This window comes from Podarcis gaigeae, assembly GCF_964106915.1.
Source record: "Podarcis gaigeae genome assembly, chromosome: 8".
NCBI classification, from domain to species: domain Eukaryota; kingdom Metazoa; phylum Chordata; class Lepidosauria; order Squamata; family Lacertidae; genus Podarcis; species Podarcis gaigeae.
In genome coordinates this window covers 13,299,808-13,316,308 of record NC_139684.1, presented here as the reverse complement: position 1 = coordinate 13,316,308, position 16,501 = coordinate 13,299,808, and the positions used below count along the sequence as shown (strand labels likewise).

Sequence of the window (16,501 nt, the reverse complement as noted above, 5' to 3'; positions counted from 1 at the left end):
GGAGACAAACCATTAAACAATTATTGGGTATAATTTTAAAATGCATCTTAACTGCACATGGAGAGCTAAAAAACACTGTGAAGAAAGGAGGGCAGGCCATGTTTGTTTGCTCTTAATATGAACCAATAGAGAAGTTGGTTCTCAAGCTTCCAAGGAAATAATTGTGATTATCAGGTGCATGCTTTAATCAACATATAGTGGCAGAATTCCACAGTTCCAATGTCAAGTGATAATTTCAAGGGATGATCGTACATGCACACCTAGGTATTGAAAGGAATTCTTCATTTGGTGAGAGCCAAGGATGAGAGAGTGTAATAACAGATGTCAGCTTTTCATCTGGGCATGAGGGTTACACCTAGTTTGCTCATCTCTTCGATGAGAAGCATCTAAGGTATTCTGTCATGAGCCCCACCAGCATTAGACAAAAGGATGAAGAACAAAGAACAGTGAGTGCCAGGCCCAGGTAATTGCACTCTGGGTGGTACCCCCTTGCCCCACAGTCACGGGCTGGAGACACGTTTTTCCACTTGCTGCCCCATGGCAACGCTGCTTGTCTTAAATCGCTTCAGATCTCTTGATGGCCATGTTTTCCCAAGGTGCACCTGACTGGCAGGGTGTGCCGTACTGTTTGCTAATGCTGGCAAGAGATTTTATGTTCCTCATGCTCAAACACAACCAGTTTACTTTGAAATTACTCATGTGTGGGTCTGTAGCAACATGCATACTAATCTCTTTCTCCCTATATCCATCTAAAGAGTCATTTCCCAATCACCAGGGCTGGCATTAATGGTTTTTTAGTTGCTGGTTACATCACTGTGGCAACTGCCAAGGATGTCTGATTGGAAATCGTCATTCGAGGGCAGCTACATCTCTCATCCACGTCAATGCCATTAAAAAAAAATGTCAAAAGGCAACATTTGATGTACTAGTTCCACGAATTAATACGATGCAAAAATGACGCTTATAACTAAGATAAAACAAAACTGTGGAAAATTAGTACCCTCCATCTAGGTAATTTTTGAAGTTTATACCAGCTTGCCTTGGTGCAGAATCCAACTAATAAAGATGCAGCGTTTTGAGTTAGCTTCTCTATACTGTATGCCATTAGGTGCTCCTTTAAACCATTAACAGCAGAGACAAGTATATCACAGACAAGAGCTTTTAAAATCATTGATGATAGTCAGCACTTGGTAGGCGATGCTGAGGAGGGAACAAGAAGATGACAAATAGCTGTAAGTAACCAGAATAACTGCATGCATTTTAGCAAGTCTGTGTTTATATTTCTAGCAAGATGCTTACTGAAATACAAAATTGAATGGATACTGAACAGCTCTGTGAAAAATGTTTTAATTTAATGGGAATATCCAATTCCATTAAAAGCTGGCTAAAGCTGCTCAGGGGTTGCAACTTAGAGCATTATTTCCTCAAACCAGGGATGAAGTTCAGTATACTAATTTTAACAAAAACAACATTCTATACTGTCAACACTGGCAGGCAGCAGCTCTCCAGGGTTCCCTGTCCTTCCCAGCTCTACGTGGAGAATGATGCTGCCAATGACAGAATGAACTAATCTACCTATGAACTACACCCTCTCTTCTCTTAGTTTTCGATATGATGCTACCAAGTACCAAGTTTCTATATGCAGGAGACTTGAGCAAACAGTCCCATCAAGTTGGCTTCTGTACCTGTTCTCATTAAATATGCCCCAAAATGGAAATACTATTTCTCCTGATGGTGGAAAATGTTAGCAAGAGATTTCATAGCTCTGGTATGCACATGTCAGAACAATGATAATGCCTGGTGAGCTAGTACCTTGTAAGCACTGAACAATTATGCATGCTGATTAAATTCACCTGAAGGGGGGGAAGCAACAACTTGTTGTTGGAGCCACAATAAACACTCTGCAATGTAACAAAGAGCAAAGTTGTATTTGTTCCAAGCTTTGTAATAGCAAAACTCCTCCATGCTTAAGTTTACAAAGAGCTGAGAGGAATGTGTTGGGTTGTGGTTTTGACCGCATTCTTCAAAGTTCTGTTGTTAATTTCAGCAGGGCAACACCTCCTCAAGCAGCTCTTGTGCAGAACTTGCAAATAAATACATTTCAATCTATTGTGGTAAGATCTGTATGCATGCTATGCTCCAGCTACCATTGCAAAGATTTTCTTTGCTTAAAGCAAGGGAACTTCACTTAAATAAGAGCTGGGATATCTCTGTCCTAGCCTGCTCCACGTGCTCAACAGCTCAGAGTCCTTCTAATATAACCAAGCAGCCTGATCACATGCTATTTGCAACACACATTGTAAACTGCAGAATTTTAAAATTAGTATTCTGAATATTGAACAATGCCACAATTTTTCAGCCTTATCTGAATAGCAGGGATGACACTCTAGTGACACTCTAAATATTTTTGGATGGACCACAGCTCCCATAATCACTGAACACTGACCATGTTGGCTGGGGTTGATGGGAGTCCACTGTCATCTAGAGCAGGCTTCCTCAACCTCGGCCCTCCAGATGTTTTGAGACTACAATTCCCATCATCCCTGACCACTGGTCCTGCTAGCTAGGGATCATGGGAGTTGTAGGCCAAAAACATCTGGAGGGCCAAGGTTGTGGAAGCCTGATCTAGAGAACCACAGGGTCTGCATCCCTGCCATACAGCTCTGATGGCATGGCATCCATATAATTTAGGTCAGGGGTCAGCAAAATTTTTCAGCAGGGGGCTGGTCCACTGTCCCTCAAACCTTGTGAGCGGCCTGACTATATTTTGAAAATAAAAAATAAAAAATGAACGAACTTTAAATAATAGCACACATTCTACTCATGTAAAAACACGCTGATTCCCTGACTGTCCACGGGCCAGATTTAGAAGGCAATTGGGCCGGATCCGGCCCCCAGGCCTTAGTTTGCCTACCCATGATTTAGGTGATATATGGAGATTCCCATGACAATTTAGTCAACTGCCAGGGATGATAGGAGCTGTGGTTTAGCAACATCTGGGGAGCCAAGGTTGCAGAACATTTCTCTAGGCATCATGAACTATTTATAATACTCTCCAGACATATAACTGTACTAAAGAAAACCACCTCAAAGGATGGATCAGAAACAACCTTATTTTTAAGGCCATCCTAAAAAATAGGGGAACCCTTCAAAAGAGCTACTCCTTAAAATTACACTGAAACATGCCTTGGTAAATAGGACACGTTTTGTAGGCTTAGATGAAGCAACACGAAAGTTACTAGCTTGAAAAAGGAAAAGTGAATGTAGCAAGTTTTCTACAATACGTTTTCTTCCAAGTTGCCAAGACTGAACAAATGCTTCTGAATCACCTTCCTGACGTTTTCTGAAGGGCAGACTGTAGCAGTTTATAACTGGGATGAAAGCCACAAAGGCCTTTGTATTACTGATCTCCAGATTCAGCAGAAAGGAACCAATTCAGAGAGGAAAATAAAAGACAACAAGGAAACCAGCTCCACAGCAGCTTGGGGAATTATTCAAAACCACATCCTGCAGTACATAGCTGCTGTATTGTAGCAGCTATTCGTAGTCAGTAAAAATCTGAGGGGTTTACCTAGAATCATTATAGGGAATAATAGTAAAAAGCCATAAACTGCTCTGCTCACATTTAAGAAGAAATTCATCATATCACACAGATTTCAGCTAGAGCTACAGATACATTGTATTTCTTATTTCATTCTTGTTTGTTTTAACTATCACACATTGAAACGTCTTATTGTATATTAAGAGTTCCTCAGTGGCAGGCAATAATGTCCATCTGCTTAAGACACCAGTCACAAGAATGATTCACTTACAACTCAAATATGCTTACAGGGGAGTAAACAAGTTTCTAGAGAAGACTATTCCTGTGCATGTATCACATTCCTCCCCACTGAACAGTGTGATGCCCATGTCAGCCAGTGTGCCAGCTCTTCTGTAAGAGCCTCCTCCTACAGAGTCAGTCTACCCTACATGGATACGTCAAAAGGAATGCCATTCTCTATCTGACCAAAACTAGTTCAAAAGTTGCAGTAAGCTCTCCTTTCTGCAGACTAATTTATGTGGTAAATTTTTATTCCAAAAATATCCCTTAGCAAACTGAATGTTAACTGCTTTCATATGATCTAAGTCCTACTGGAAAAACAATTAGCAGCAAGGCTTATGAAACATCTGTGGTAAAAAAAAAAAAGAGAAAGTCATTCTTTGCTTTTTGTAGTAACTGCAGTTATTATAACTGGAGGTAAAAACAGAATTCTTTTGGCTCACTTTTGAAAGAGGTAATTATTTTGGCAATCTGAAGAGCAGAGGATTAGCTTGCTGAAAAGAGCTCCAGGGTGCAAGATAATTAAATACAGAACTCATGTTTTGGAGAGCATTTTCTTGCCTAAGCAATATCTATATCGCCACATTGTAAACTACCTGTCAGACTAGCTGCATTACATTAATACTCAAATGTCTACTGAATTTTAAGCAACATTTTACTATGGTGAAAGAAATATGATGAAATTTTCACACACACACACACACACACACACACACACACACGATGATCATGCAGGCTAAGAAACAATGTAGGTGTATGCATGGTGAAGGCATTTAAAAACTTTTTGATCAACTCACCTAATGCAACTTGGATATTTGTTTGAACAAAAAGCAAAGTATACTGCATTACCCTTGTAAACATTACAGGATTATTTTTATTAAAAAAAAGATTACAGGATATCTTTGCACTAAAACTCCTAATTTTCAGTTTAGAAAAAAAAAGTCTACTTCCTTTAAATAAAAGTGGTTAGCAACACAAAGAGCTTACAGGCACCTAAAGATTAATGCTGGTGCATTTTGGTTTCTGAACAGCCACAAGCAGAATACTACCCATTTGAGAGATGAAAATTGTACATTTTAAGAACTTCAGATTTAGGCTTTTATACTTGGTGGTGTTTTAGAAGATCCAGTGAGAGTGAAGCTGCACAACTATTACTGGTGTTTCTTTCATCTTCATTCTAGCAACCAATCTGATACTGATACACTGCAATAAGATAACCATAAGGCTGTTGTAGTTCAAGTAAATGTATTGTTATTCTCCACCACCGAATTTTGCAAGCAAAATTTCAGATAAGAATCAGGACTAGAGTATCACTCTAATTGACACAGCCATGTTTAATGAAATATACTTTCCTCAAAGAAGAATTTCTGGAGTATCACAATTTGATCAGCAGCTTTACAAAAAGCAATGACATACTTGCTTTGACAACTGAATTTATTTTGGTACAATAAGGAGGTATCAGGGTACCAATGTCATAAGCTTTTGTGGGAGAAGATGGTTGTAGTCTGGTTTCCAGGATGCTGGGAGTTCACCTCCCTAAGTGGCACAGGCTCAAAAACCTTTATCTACTCAAATAAACTTTCCTACACTGGATTTCCCTCCAAGCAGGGTGACTGGATGTGCATGGTCTTCAGCACTCTCTTCAAGTTATTACTGATAGATTTGCCCTAATTTAGATCTCCAGGACAGTATATTCTCTTGAAGTAATAGCTGTATAATAAGAAAGCAGTTCTTTCATATTCCTGCCCCAATATATTGGACAAGGATTAGAAGGATTTGAACATATGAACCACTAATGGGGAGGCAGTTGAAGTGGGACCCACACTAATGCTAAGACTCCTCCTCTCCCATACATATAGCACAATCCTATATATGTTTGTTTAGTGGAGCTAACTCTCAGGTAAGTAGGTGCATTATTACATCCTTATTCTCTGTACCAGTTTCACTGTTGGTGGCTTTATGTCGGCCAGTGCAGTAGCTATTTAGAAATCTCTGCAAGTGCATGGAGTTGCAAGAGTTATAGCATTGGAAGTATTACAGCCCCAACAATGTTCACTTTAATAAAAAGAACTGGTTGCATGGAACACACTGGCAGATGCTATAACTTCATCATTCACTCCTCAATAGAGCAATGTGCAATTACTAGAGTGCTAGACTGGGTCATGTGCTTGCATCCTCTTTAAATCACATGCAAGGCAAAGTCAACAGGAAGTAAAGCAATCAAGAGAAGTTATAAATCTATCCAACCTCCTAAAGCATCTATACAATATGAAATTGAGAGCAGATGGAAAGCACACTGGAAATAAAGCCAGCTGATACACCTGAAACCAGCAATGTGCATGAGAGAACTGCAGTAGCAAATGGCAATTCAGATTTTCAAACAGCCAATTCCACAAATTTATTTCTACACTGATAAAGGCTTTTATTTTTATTTTTAGAAAAAGTCTAACCAGCCCAACATGCTGCAGGTAAACAAAAACAAAAACCCTTCACAAAATATTATAAAAAGAGCATTTGTGGTGCACAACAGTTATTCCAGCCTATCATTTGCAGCATCTATATAACAATATACCCACTCCAATGTCTCCCTCTAAGGCTACATCTAAATTCATCTAAGTGTGCAGTTTCTAGTAGCTAATAATTTTTCTGCCCCTCATAACAATTATTGAACACATAGAAATTATTTTGTTCACACAGTTTTAAACATTAAATAAACTTACAGCACAGCCCCATACATTGATGTTCATTTACAACAAACCATAGACTTCCAATATGGAGGCAAGAGGAAAATTATATCAACATTATATCTCTGTGCTTTGCTCCTGAACTGTGGTAGCTGATTCTGAGCGACTTTTCAAAGGAAAAAATACTAAGAAACATTCAAGATAAGATTACATTTCTATCACTAGTGTGGGTTAATATTGTATTCCAAGTAATTATGGCTGGATAAAGCAGACTATGTGAATCCTGGCAGGATTACAGCAGCCAGTGAATGAATATTTGCCACATGAGTGCAGATTACCCTTTGCCAGACATGCCCATACTTAAAATGCACCATCTATGATTCAGTTTCACACAATAACGCAACCAGAGTGCAGATTTGTGTTATTAACAAGTAAATCACATCATTAATGGAGACAGAATACCATTCTCTCTGCTGCTCTAACGTTCTTGTTTGCAAAGGAGATTTAGGGACGGGGCTGATGTAATAGGCTGTAGATGAAACAACTCTACATCCATGGCATAGAATTATTCTTCTCCTCTGAGATTAAAATGGAAGTCTTCTCACATACTTTAAAATGAAGAAAAACAGTCAAGTGGGGGACTATGGAGGATAAAGCTTGCCACTTACTGGATTTTGCTGAGCATTTTGTGGTCAGGATCCAAAGAAATGTGCTTAAGGTGCCACAAGGCTGCAAGAGACTGAAAAATCTACCCACTCACCCATCAAAACATGTGAAATTGGGACTTCACATCTTTATTTCATTTCAGCAGTTCCAATACCAGAGACAAGCTGCTGTAAGGTTTGAGCGGCTGGTTACTTGGTCCTTGGAACCTGCACAGCAAAACCTGAACTCCATAGCATTGACTGGTTGTATGTGCTATTCTCTCCAGAGCATGCACATATCCCTCTTCTGGATCACCATCCCGTTTAGACAGAAGAAATGATATATATTTACACCCCCACACCTCAATTAATATTTACAGTGCAATCACACATTTGCTTGGAAGCAAATCCTACTGTGTTGAATAGGACTTACTTCCAGGTAATCGTGTATAAGATTGCAGCCTTTGATATCTAGATAATTTTGTGCTCAATGAGGATCAAGGAAATAAAGATATGAATCATAATAAAGAAACCTATATTTCTTCCAGGTCGGTGGTACAGCTTGTAGAGAGGTTGAAAAACATCAATGGAAACTAGGCTAGTGGAAACAGCACTCAGCAGGACTTTAGTAAGGCAACTAAAGACAAAAGAAAGCTGAAACCTGTTATAGCCAGAGTTTTATTTAAGCACTGAAGCATAACATTGAGCTCTACTGGTTGTGTGGCCAATGAGTCAAACCTTTCAAGAGCATTAAAATATTCCTGATTTTATTTACTGGCTGGGCAGCTACCCACACTAGAAAAATGTTTGATGGAGCACTCTACACTAGATCCTATGGAAAAATACAAAAATATTGATCATTTTTCAAAAAGTCTTGCACTCAGATTTTAAGCAATGGCAACAGCCTTCTTCATTCCTTTTCACAGATCTGTAGCTTTGCCATATATTAAACACAATCCAAATTACAAATCTTCACATTCTCAACTTTTAAAAGCACAGCCCTAAGATTAGTCAACAGCCCTGGGGGAAAATAAAAGCTGCACAGGAGTCAAAAGGCAAAATCCTGGCAGTGTCCCCGCAAAGCCTGAACTGCAGTTTTTTAAAAAAGCAGCTGCTGAGCTTTACATCAGCCTCATTCTTACTTTAGCTACAGACAGTCCAGCACTTGGACTGCTTTCTACAGCCATTTAAGCCTATGATTACACATAATGAAGAGCTAGAAATATCTTATGTCTAGGTTTCTATTTTCACCCAAGTCATCCCTGCTCATGTCTTCAGATACTATTTGAGTTGGATTTAAGAGGCTGGTGCTGCAGAGCTACTTAAAAGAAAAAGGAAATATAAAGTAGAACTTCCTAGAAGATTAGTGGTCAAAACACTCAAATGGCAAGATACACCAGACACTTCAGGAATGTAAAGACTCCATGAAAGCTTAAACTACTAACTAGTACGTATTATGAGGATTTTGTATGGGGCAGAAAAACCAAGCTTTTTATTTAGCTAAATTCTGCAGCAGCACAACCAGATGCCTTAACCTGCAACAAAATATGTCTCTCCTGCATCAGTTTCTACAGCTACAGCAGGCACTGCGACGCTCCAATACAGGCTTCCTCAACCTCGGCCCTCCACATGTTTTGTGGCTACAATTCCTATCATCCCTGACCACTGGGTCCTGCTAGCTAGGGATTTTGGGAGTTGTAGGCCAAAAACATCTGGAGGGCCGAGGTTGAGGAAGTTCCGACTCCACTCCATTGTCTCCCAAAACAGACGGATGCCAACAACAAAGTCAGAGAAGACTCAGTGAAATCAGTGGGAATGTCAATTCTTTTCCATGAATCTACTCAGGGTATGGTGAATTCTGGATACAACCCCAAATCTTATCTACATGGTTAAGTGGCACAGTTTTTTTCATAACCCTTAGAGAGTCTTGCTTAGCCTTCTCCAAACCAATTCCCTCCAGATGTTTTGAACTACAACCCCAATCAACTCTAACCACTGGCCATGCTGGCTGGAACTGATGTGAGCTGTAGTTCAAAACACCAGGAGAGCGACAGGCTGAGGAAAGCTGGCCTTGGTGATCACCTCAACACACTTTCACATAATTAACAGCAATACGTTTGTGACTTCTGATTACAACCCTAGCAGAGATAAGCACAAGAATGTTAGATAAGGAGAAATTAGACTGACTCAGTGAAAACAGCCAAAGAATTATCAGAAGCAGCTTTACAGCATGAGATTTATTGCCCATTTATTCTCAATTCTATTGATTCAGCATCAGTATTTAAGCCTTAGCCTATGGCTCACAAGGCAGCAGCTCACCTAGCATTGACTGTGATGGAAATACCACAACCAAATGAGAAGAAAGAGCACATATCAAGCTGCCTATCCAGCTACCGCATTTTAAAGGCCCATATTCACTGCATTTGCTCCCCCTTCCCATCTCTAAATCAGGCTGAATCTTGAATATAAAAATACTATGGGTAACAGCCAACAATATTCCCACTGAAATTAAGTCCATTGATTTCAGTGGGTCTACTTTGATTACTTGCACTGGATATCACCTTAATAATTCAAAGTTTCTTGAAAGATAGAATCATGTGTATACCAGCAAAATGGCTGGCACATGTGTGCGGAGATTCCCAGTGAAAAAAACAAAATGCATCCAAGACTGTGGTATTTATAGCTCTACTGTTAGGAAACTTGCACTTAAAACGTTAGAACTGGATCTGCCCTGCTTTTAAAAACTGACACCAATCAGTTGGCAATACCAACTTTCCGCACCAAAGCTATTCATTAGTATAAACTCCTAATGAAAAAGAAAACAAAAAGTAACTCTTGGAAACTATAGTGATTAGACATTTTCTCATTAAGAAAAACCCACACCAAAAAACATCAGAAATGCAATGAAGCCATAGCAAGGTAGCACAAGGAACATGGTCAGGAGAGAATTATAATTTCACTGGAATTCCTTCCCATATCAAAAATCATTTGTTTTTGATTGGCCTTTGCTAGTATAACATTTGCATCTTGTTACAGTGATATTTTAACTTAAAAGTTGATTTAGACATTCCTCACAGATTGCTTTTAATAAAAATGTGCTTAAGTTCCTTAGATTTGGAAAACAAAAGTTTGTTAGTTTTGTCACGCTTTCCCTTTGGCAATGATAACCTTTCCCCTCCCCAGCTGCAGAAAATTTGGAATAATCCCGATCCTCAACTGGACTTTATTAATCTGCCAAATCAAAGTGCAACCTGAGGAAAAGCAATTATTTCCAGCTCAACCAATATTAACAAGTTAGTTTTCTCTCCACAGTCATAAGAGGGCCCAACTGCCTGATAAACACTCAATGTCTGGACCAATTAAAGACAATTTTGGAACCATAATATACAAATCCATTCAAGTGCTGGAACTAAAGTTCCAGACAGACTGATCAATAGGCTTTCTGCAAAGAAAAGACCGCTTCAGAAACGAGAATACTGAAGACTCTATGAGGGATTTTCACTAACTAGGCAGTCTTTAGCTGGCCACACAGAGTTATTAATTCAAACCACACACCAAGATCTTATTGCAATATTTATCAACATATACTGCACCACCAGAGATAAAAATCTAAGCATCTTTAAACAGACACACCCTAAACATTTCAGACCAAATGCTACAATAGAAACAAGAAGTCTGAGCGAAGACTGACTTTTGTAAAGCAAAAAATAAATATCAGATTTTAGAGCAAGCATGGACCTTTGTCATAAGCATCAAAAAGAAAGAAAACAAGTTGTGAGATGATAGTAATTTTAGTATAGTAAAGTTGTTGTTTTTTTACTATTAGACCTCACAGAGCATTACTCTGAGCAAAGAACATGAAAGTTTAAGCTAACTACCGGTACCTGGTCCAAGAAATGTCTTATTTGCCTTTTGTTCAAAGCACATGGTATTCCTAACACCATATAGTCAGTAAAATCTTTACGATATGAAGCCGATGAAAATCAGCTAATGGTTCTTCTACAAGTTAGTAGATACCACAGCAAAAAACCTAATGTGGACCAATAGCTGTAATCCTAAGCAAGTTTCAACTGGCTTACTTATGAGTAAACATGCATACACTAGCTGACAACCAAGTGTGATTACAGGACTGGTTCCCTGGATCAGTTGCACATGTGTATGAATTAGGATGCCAGTTTTCCTTCAAACCACTTGCAAAGACTGTAATGTCTGTATTTTTCCTTTTTCCGTTGAAAACGGCAGTCACATAGATTCTTATTCCACCATAGCCTCATTTACAAATTTCATGTATCAGTGTGCCACTCATGGATTTATTTGTGGAGGATACTATTTTGCAGGAACAAGAAAGTGGGAGCATAGAAGTTACAATAATAACTTGTATTCTCATTTGTCAACTTCTGCTTAAAAAACCAACAACTATGAACCTGAACTCATACATTCTCTGAGATTTCAGTGGTTTTTCACTTAAAACAACTGAAGTCTTAGATTAGAGTGGCATGTCAGACTTCCCGCGGAAATAAATTATTGTAATATCCATGTATTTGTTCTGGGCCTTGAGTTACAATGAGTTTATTGCTCTCCTATCCCCTAATACCATGCCAGCCATGTTTCCTTATGCCCAATCGCACACAAGCAGCCAGCAGTGCAAAGTGAGTCCACAAAAACTGTGTATCCTGTGGACACCCACATACACACTGAAGAAGGGAGGGAAGAGAAGGAATTATTTCTCTAGCACATTTTTAAAAATTCAGTGTCTGATGATCATTCTTACCCACCACTGAGAGGCAGTATGGAGTAGCCTAGAGCAACCCAGTCAGTCGGGCAGGGTGGTCCTACTACTACTACTACTAATAATAATAATAATAATAGTGTTGACCCATATTCAGCCTCCACTCAGGCATGAAACTCACCATCTCTTAGCCTAGCCTAGTCCACAGGGTTGCTGTGAACAAAAGAGGGTGCACACACTGCCCTTAGTGCCATGGAGAAAGAACACAATAAAAATGTAAGTAAAATGTTTTAAGAGAAGTGATCGGTAACCTCTGTGAATTTGCTACTTAAAATAGGGACCATATACAGCTTATAGAATTACACACCAGGGGGAGGGGAGCGCCAGCAATTTTATCTACAGTTGAATCCTCCAATTGACGACAGAGGAAATTCAGGACTTTTCACTTTTTGGGTTGTATCCAGTAAGTTCTACTCAGAGAAGATCCACTGAAACAAATGGAGCTTAGTAGGACATTTCTATCAACTTCAATGGGTTTACTCAGAGTAGGACCAGCTTCAGAAACAGTCCTATATTAGATTATTTGTTCTGCTGTAAAAAGACAGCCAATATATGCTGTACCACCTTATGACATTTCCATGGGCTCCCACCCACAACAGCACCATCAGGATCACTTATGTGTTCCAATACCTTTTAGAATATCCACAGTAAGCTACCAAAACCATTAATAAATAACATACATTTACAATGCCATCTGCTTCGCATAATAACAGTAAAGAGTTTAAATACCCAAACAAGACTTGGGTAAGCAACTTCAAAATAAAGAGTCAGAGCATAAAGAGCAAGGACACAGTTTCTTTAAAAGTAGCAAAAACTATGAGCGTTATTTTAAAAAATAGTGCTGGAGACTGAGCCCTTAAAATAACGAAAAAACAGAAAGGATTATTATGTTCTTTTTAATTATTTTGTTATCATCTATAAATAAAAGCCTTAATAATGACAAAATGTTTTTATTGCTGTTTACAAACCCAAAGGTCAACATCTTCAAATATTCATTCTTCTCTAAACTCAGCATTACAGTGGTACCTCGGGTTAAGTACTTAATTCGTTCCAGAGGGCCATTCTTAACCTGAAACTGTTCTTAACCTGAACCACCATTTTAGCTAATGGGGCCTCCTGCTGCTGCCGCGCTGCCGGAGCACAATTTCTGTTCTCATCCTGAAGCAAAGTCCTTAACCCGAGGTACTATTTCTGGGTTAGCGGAGTCTGTAACCTGAAGCGTATGTAACCCAAGGTACCACTGTATCTCAAAAGTATTTGATAGAGTTAAGAGTTCCAGCCAACTTTTAAAGGTAATGTATGCCACCATTACTCCACATTATAGAGTAAATATCATATGAAATATACAGAACAGGGACCAAGAGGAAGCCTGTTTGCTGACTGTACCTAAAACAATACAGTGTGCAAGTGGCAGTCAAGACTGACTATAACATTTCCTTCTCAATTTTTAAAGTCATGGTTACACTATATCTACAGAATATTTCAGAAGCAAGTATTATGAGGAAAATCACGTGTTCCAGTCCAACATGAAGTATGACGATAAGGACAGGCAGAATAGCTGGGCCCTAAAAAAGAGTGGGTGCCTACCAATTAAAAAGAGAATGCTTACGCCCAGAAGGTCTAGCTTAAGGAAGGTTGCTTCCTGCAGCTTTCTCAAGGCAGTTACCTATTCATATGGCCATCTTCCTACATTCCTATTTACACCTACACAACACACATACCATATAACAGGGGAGAAAGACAGCATACTAAAGAGGCAACTCAATCAATGTGCTCAAATCTACTTTGAGTTTATAGGAAATGAGGCTGCACAGGTGTTTTTTTCTTTTTTTAAAGGAAAGCATTATATTCAAACAGCTTTGTTTGGATGCAATCCCTTCCTCTGCAGTGTTCTCAGTCTAAATACTGCACCACTGAGCTCATTCACAGGAGCCAAAAAGCAGGCTCATCAAGGAGAAATCCCCAACCAGCTTTTGCTACCAAATTGTAAACACAGAGCAAAAAAGCAGATGTCTCTATAATGTCCTTGCCAGAGGTATCGTCCTAACCGGGCAGGAACCTACCCACAACCCTGACTACCAGAGTTCAAGAAATGCTCGATTTGCTCGATTTCATCTTTTCCCTTGAGTAGATTAGGCAGAGAGTCTTTTTTATGTTTCCTTCTCTATAACCCAAACCCTAATTCTATGGTGTGTCATCTTACAAATAATTTTAACCCCCCCCTTTCTTTGACATGAGACACAGGTATTCATTATCCAATTTTTATTGAGGTGACGTTGCACCCTCTCTCTCTCCCCCCTCCCACCTTTTCCTACAGTGACAGTCAGAAAACCAGTACCGCACAGAGAGATTCCCTGACCATTCATGCTGCCATCTTGTACTGAACATAGGCCTTTTCCAGTGCCCTAATTGGCACATCATGCAAAGTACCCATCTTATGAAAATTACTCCTCTGTCAAGGGTCATAAACTCAATTCCCACTCTGCACTGGAGTATGCAGCATCACAGTATTTAAATTTGACAACTGCATCCTCCTCTGCACAGAACCACCATATGCTCCCCATGAAGCCACCTCACAATCCCTTTCACTCCTCTTCATCCTCCATAAGTTTCAGACTTTATGCTGAAGGAGGAAAGCATAAGACAAAAACCACTGTCTATTTCTTCCACAACTAGGGAGCCCACTGAACTAATCAGCCAACTGTTTTGCCTAATTCATGTGAAATACAGCACCTCATCCCACCACTTATCATCATGAAGTCTACCCCAGGGCCCATCTGTCACCACTGTCTATTGTCCTAAAAGAAGGTAAAAATTGTATTCCAACAACCACTTCCTTTTTTATCTCACTTTATTCAAAACTCACGCCCTCCCTCTCCAGTTCCCCCAAGAACTCACTTCCTGCTCTACTGGCATGTGCGTGGGTGGAATGGGAAGTGCTGTTCCCGCCCATGTACATCATCTCCCCTTTTAGATCCCCTTCCCCCACCTGATGTGCTGCCCCCACTTCCTACTGGGTTGGGAAGGAGTAGAGATTTACATACCAAAATCCCCGCTGCCATCTGTCATCTCAGAGGCCCTCATTCTATGTCGCATCAAACCCCCTCCCCTCCAGCCCATTATCAACTCTCCCCATACCCCTCAACTCTACCAAGATAAGCTAAGAAACACAAAGCCCTGACAAGGATAAGTCTTTAAGCACTGCATTATAAATATGACTTTCTGCCAGAAGGACCAGGATTCCCCCCTTCACTGTTATCTATGGTAAACAGTGAATCTTTGCCTAACTCTTTGAGCTCTGGAGAGTAAGAACTGATGTACTATTTATTACTTTATCCTGCTCTCTCTTACTCCTGCCCCCATCCCAAATTTTGTAATTGCCTGATAGTGGCATATCTTCCCCTCCCCCTTATTTATCCTCTTCCCCAATTGCAGATTTCCTCATCTCTCTCTCCCCCCCAAAAAAATCCTTATTTATTAATTTGAATATCCAATTCCTACTCTGCAAACATACTTCTGAATATCAGGTACTGGGATAGACAATGGGTTGAAGTTATCCAGAAGCATCTGGTGGCTCAGTCTTAAGACAGAAATAGACTAAGTGAACTTCTGGCAATCTTTGTGACTGTACCTTTATTTCAATGTCCTTTTCTTTCTTTACCACCCCCTCTCTTTCTGCTCCATTCCAAGCTGGCCTCCCTACTCTATTTGTGTACTCCTTTCCAGCATATTTCAGTCCTCTCCCTCCCCCCATGCATTCCTAACAGTCTCTATTCCCTCCCCCCCCCTTTTCATTCATCCCCATGTCCCTACTGCCTTGCTCTCCACCCCCCACTTCTCCTCTCCTACACTACAATCTTTCATCCCTGACTTATTTCTCTCTTCCCCAATTCCTACTACCCTTCCAGTATCTTCACTTCCTCTGTCATCCTCCATCCATTTTCTCCTCCCCTTCTTACTCAGTGTTTCCCTTTCTTCACTTCCTCTTCTCCACATCCCTCTACTCCCACTGTTATTCAGCCCTTCAGTTTCATTCATTCCATTCCCCAGCTGTATATTTCTATCCCTCTTCCTTCCATCCATCCATCTCTCTTCTTCTCTCATTTCTCCTCCACTGAATTTCACCTTGAGCCCTTCTCCCCCTGCAAAAAAGCTTCCAAATGTCTGGGACAGATGGGGGCAGGGGCAAAAGGAAGGTTAATATTCTTACATCATCATTATCACCACCACCACCTAAACCCATCCAATGCTAATTTGCTAAACAGTCTCAGGCCTATCAGAGGAAAGGCAGAGTAGGAAGCTAAGTAAAGAAAGAAATCTACTATCCAAACCCCCTCCAAAGACTCCTGAGAGCTAGATTCATTGGTCAGGGGGGCAAGAGGCCCTCTCTACTACTTTCACTATAAATGTACCAAAGGAAAGGTTAACTATATCAAAGTCCCAATCCTATGCACTTACCCAAGAATAAGCCCATAACATACAGCAGGACTTAGCTCTGAGTAAATGTGCATAGAATTGTGCTTCTAATAATACAGATGAAATTAACCTTCCGGATGAACTATAA

The 16,501-nt window shown here is 39.9% G+C and overlaps 1 protein-coding gene across 2 annotated transcripts in view; it reads right to left on the bottom strand.

Moving 5' to 3' along the window:
- IFFO2 (intermediate filament family orphan 2) overlaps positions 1-16,501 on the bottom strand; it is a gene marked incomplete at its 5' end in the record, with an annotated part of 42,497 nt that overhangs the window by 23,368 nt on the left and 2,628 nt on the right. The gene's annotated exons all lie outside the window — the stretch shown is intronic.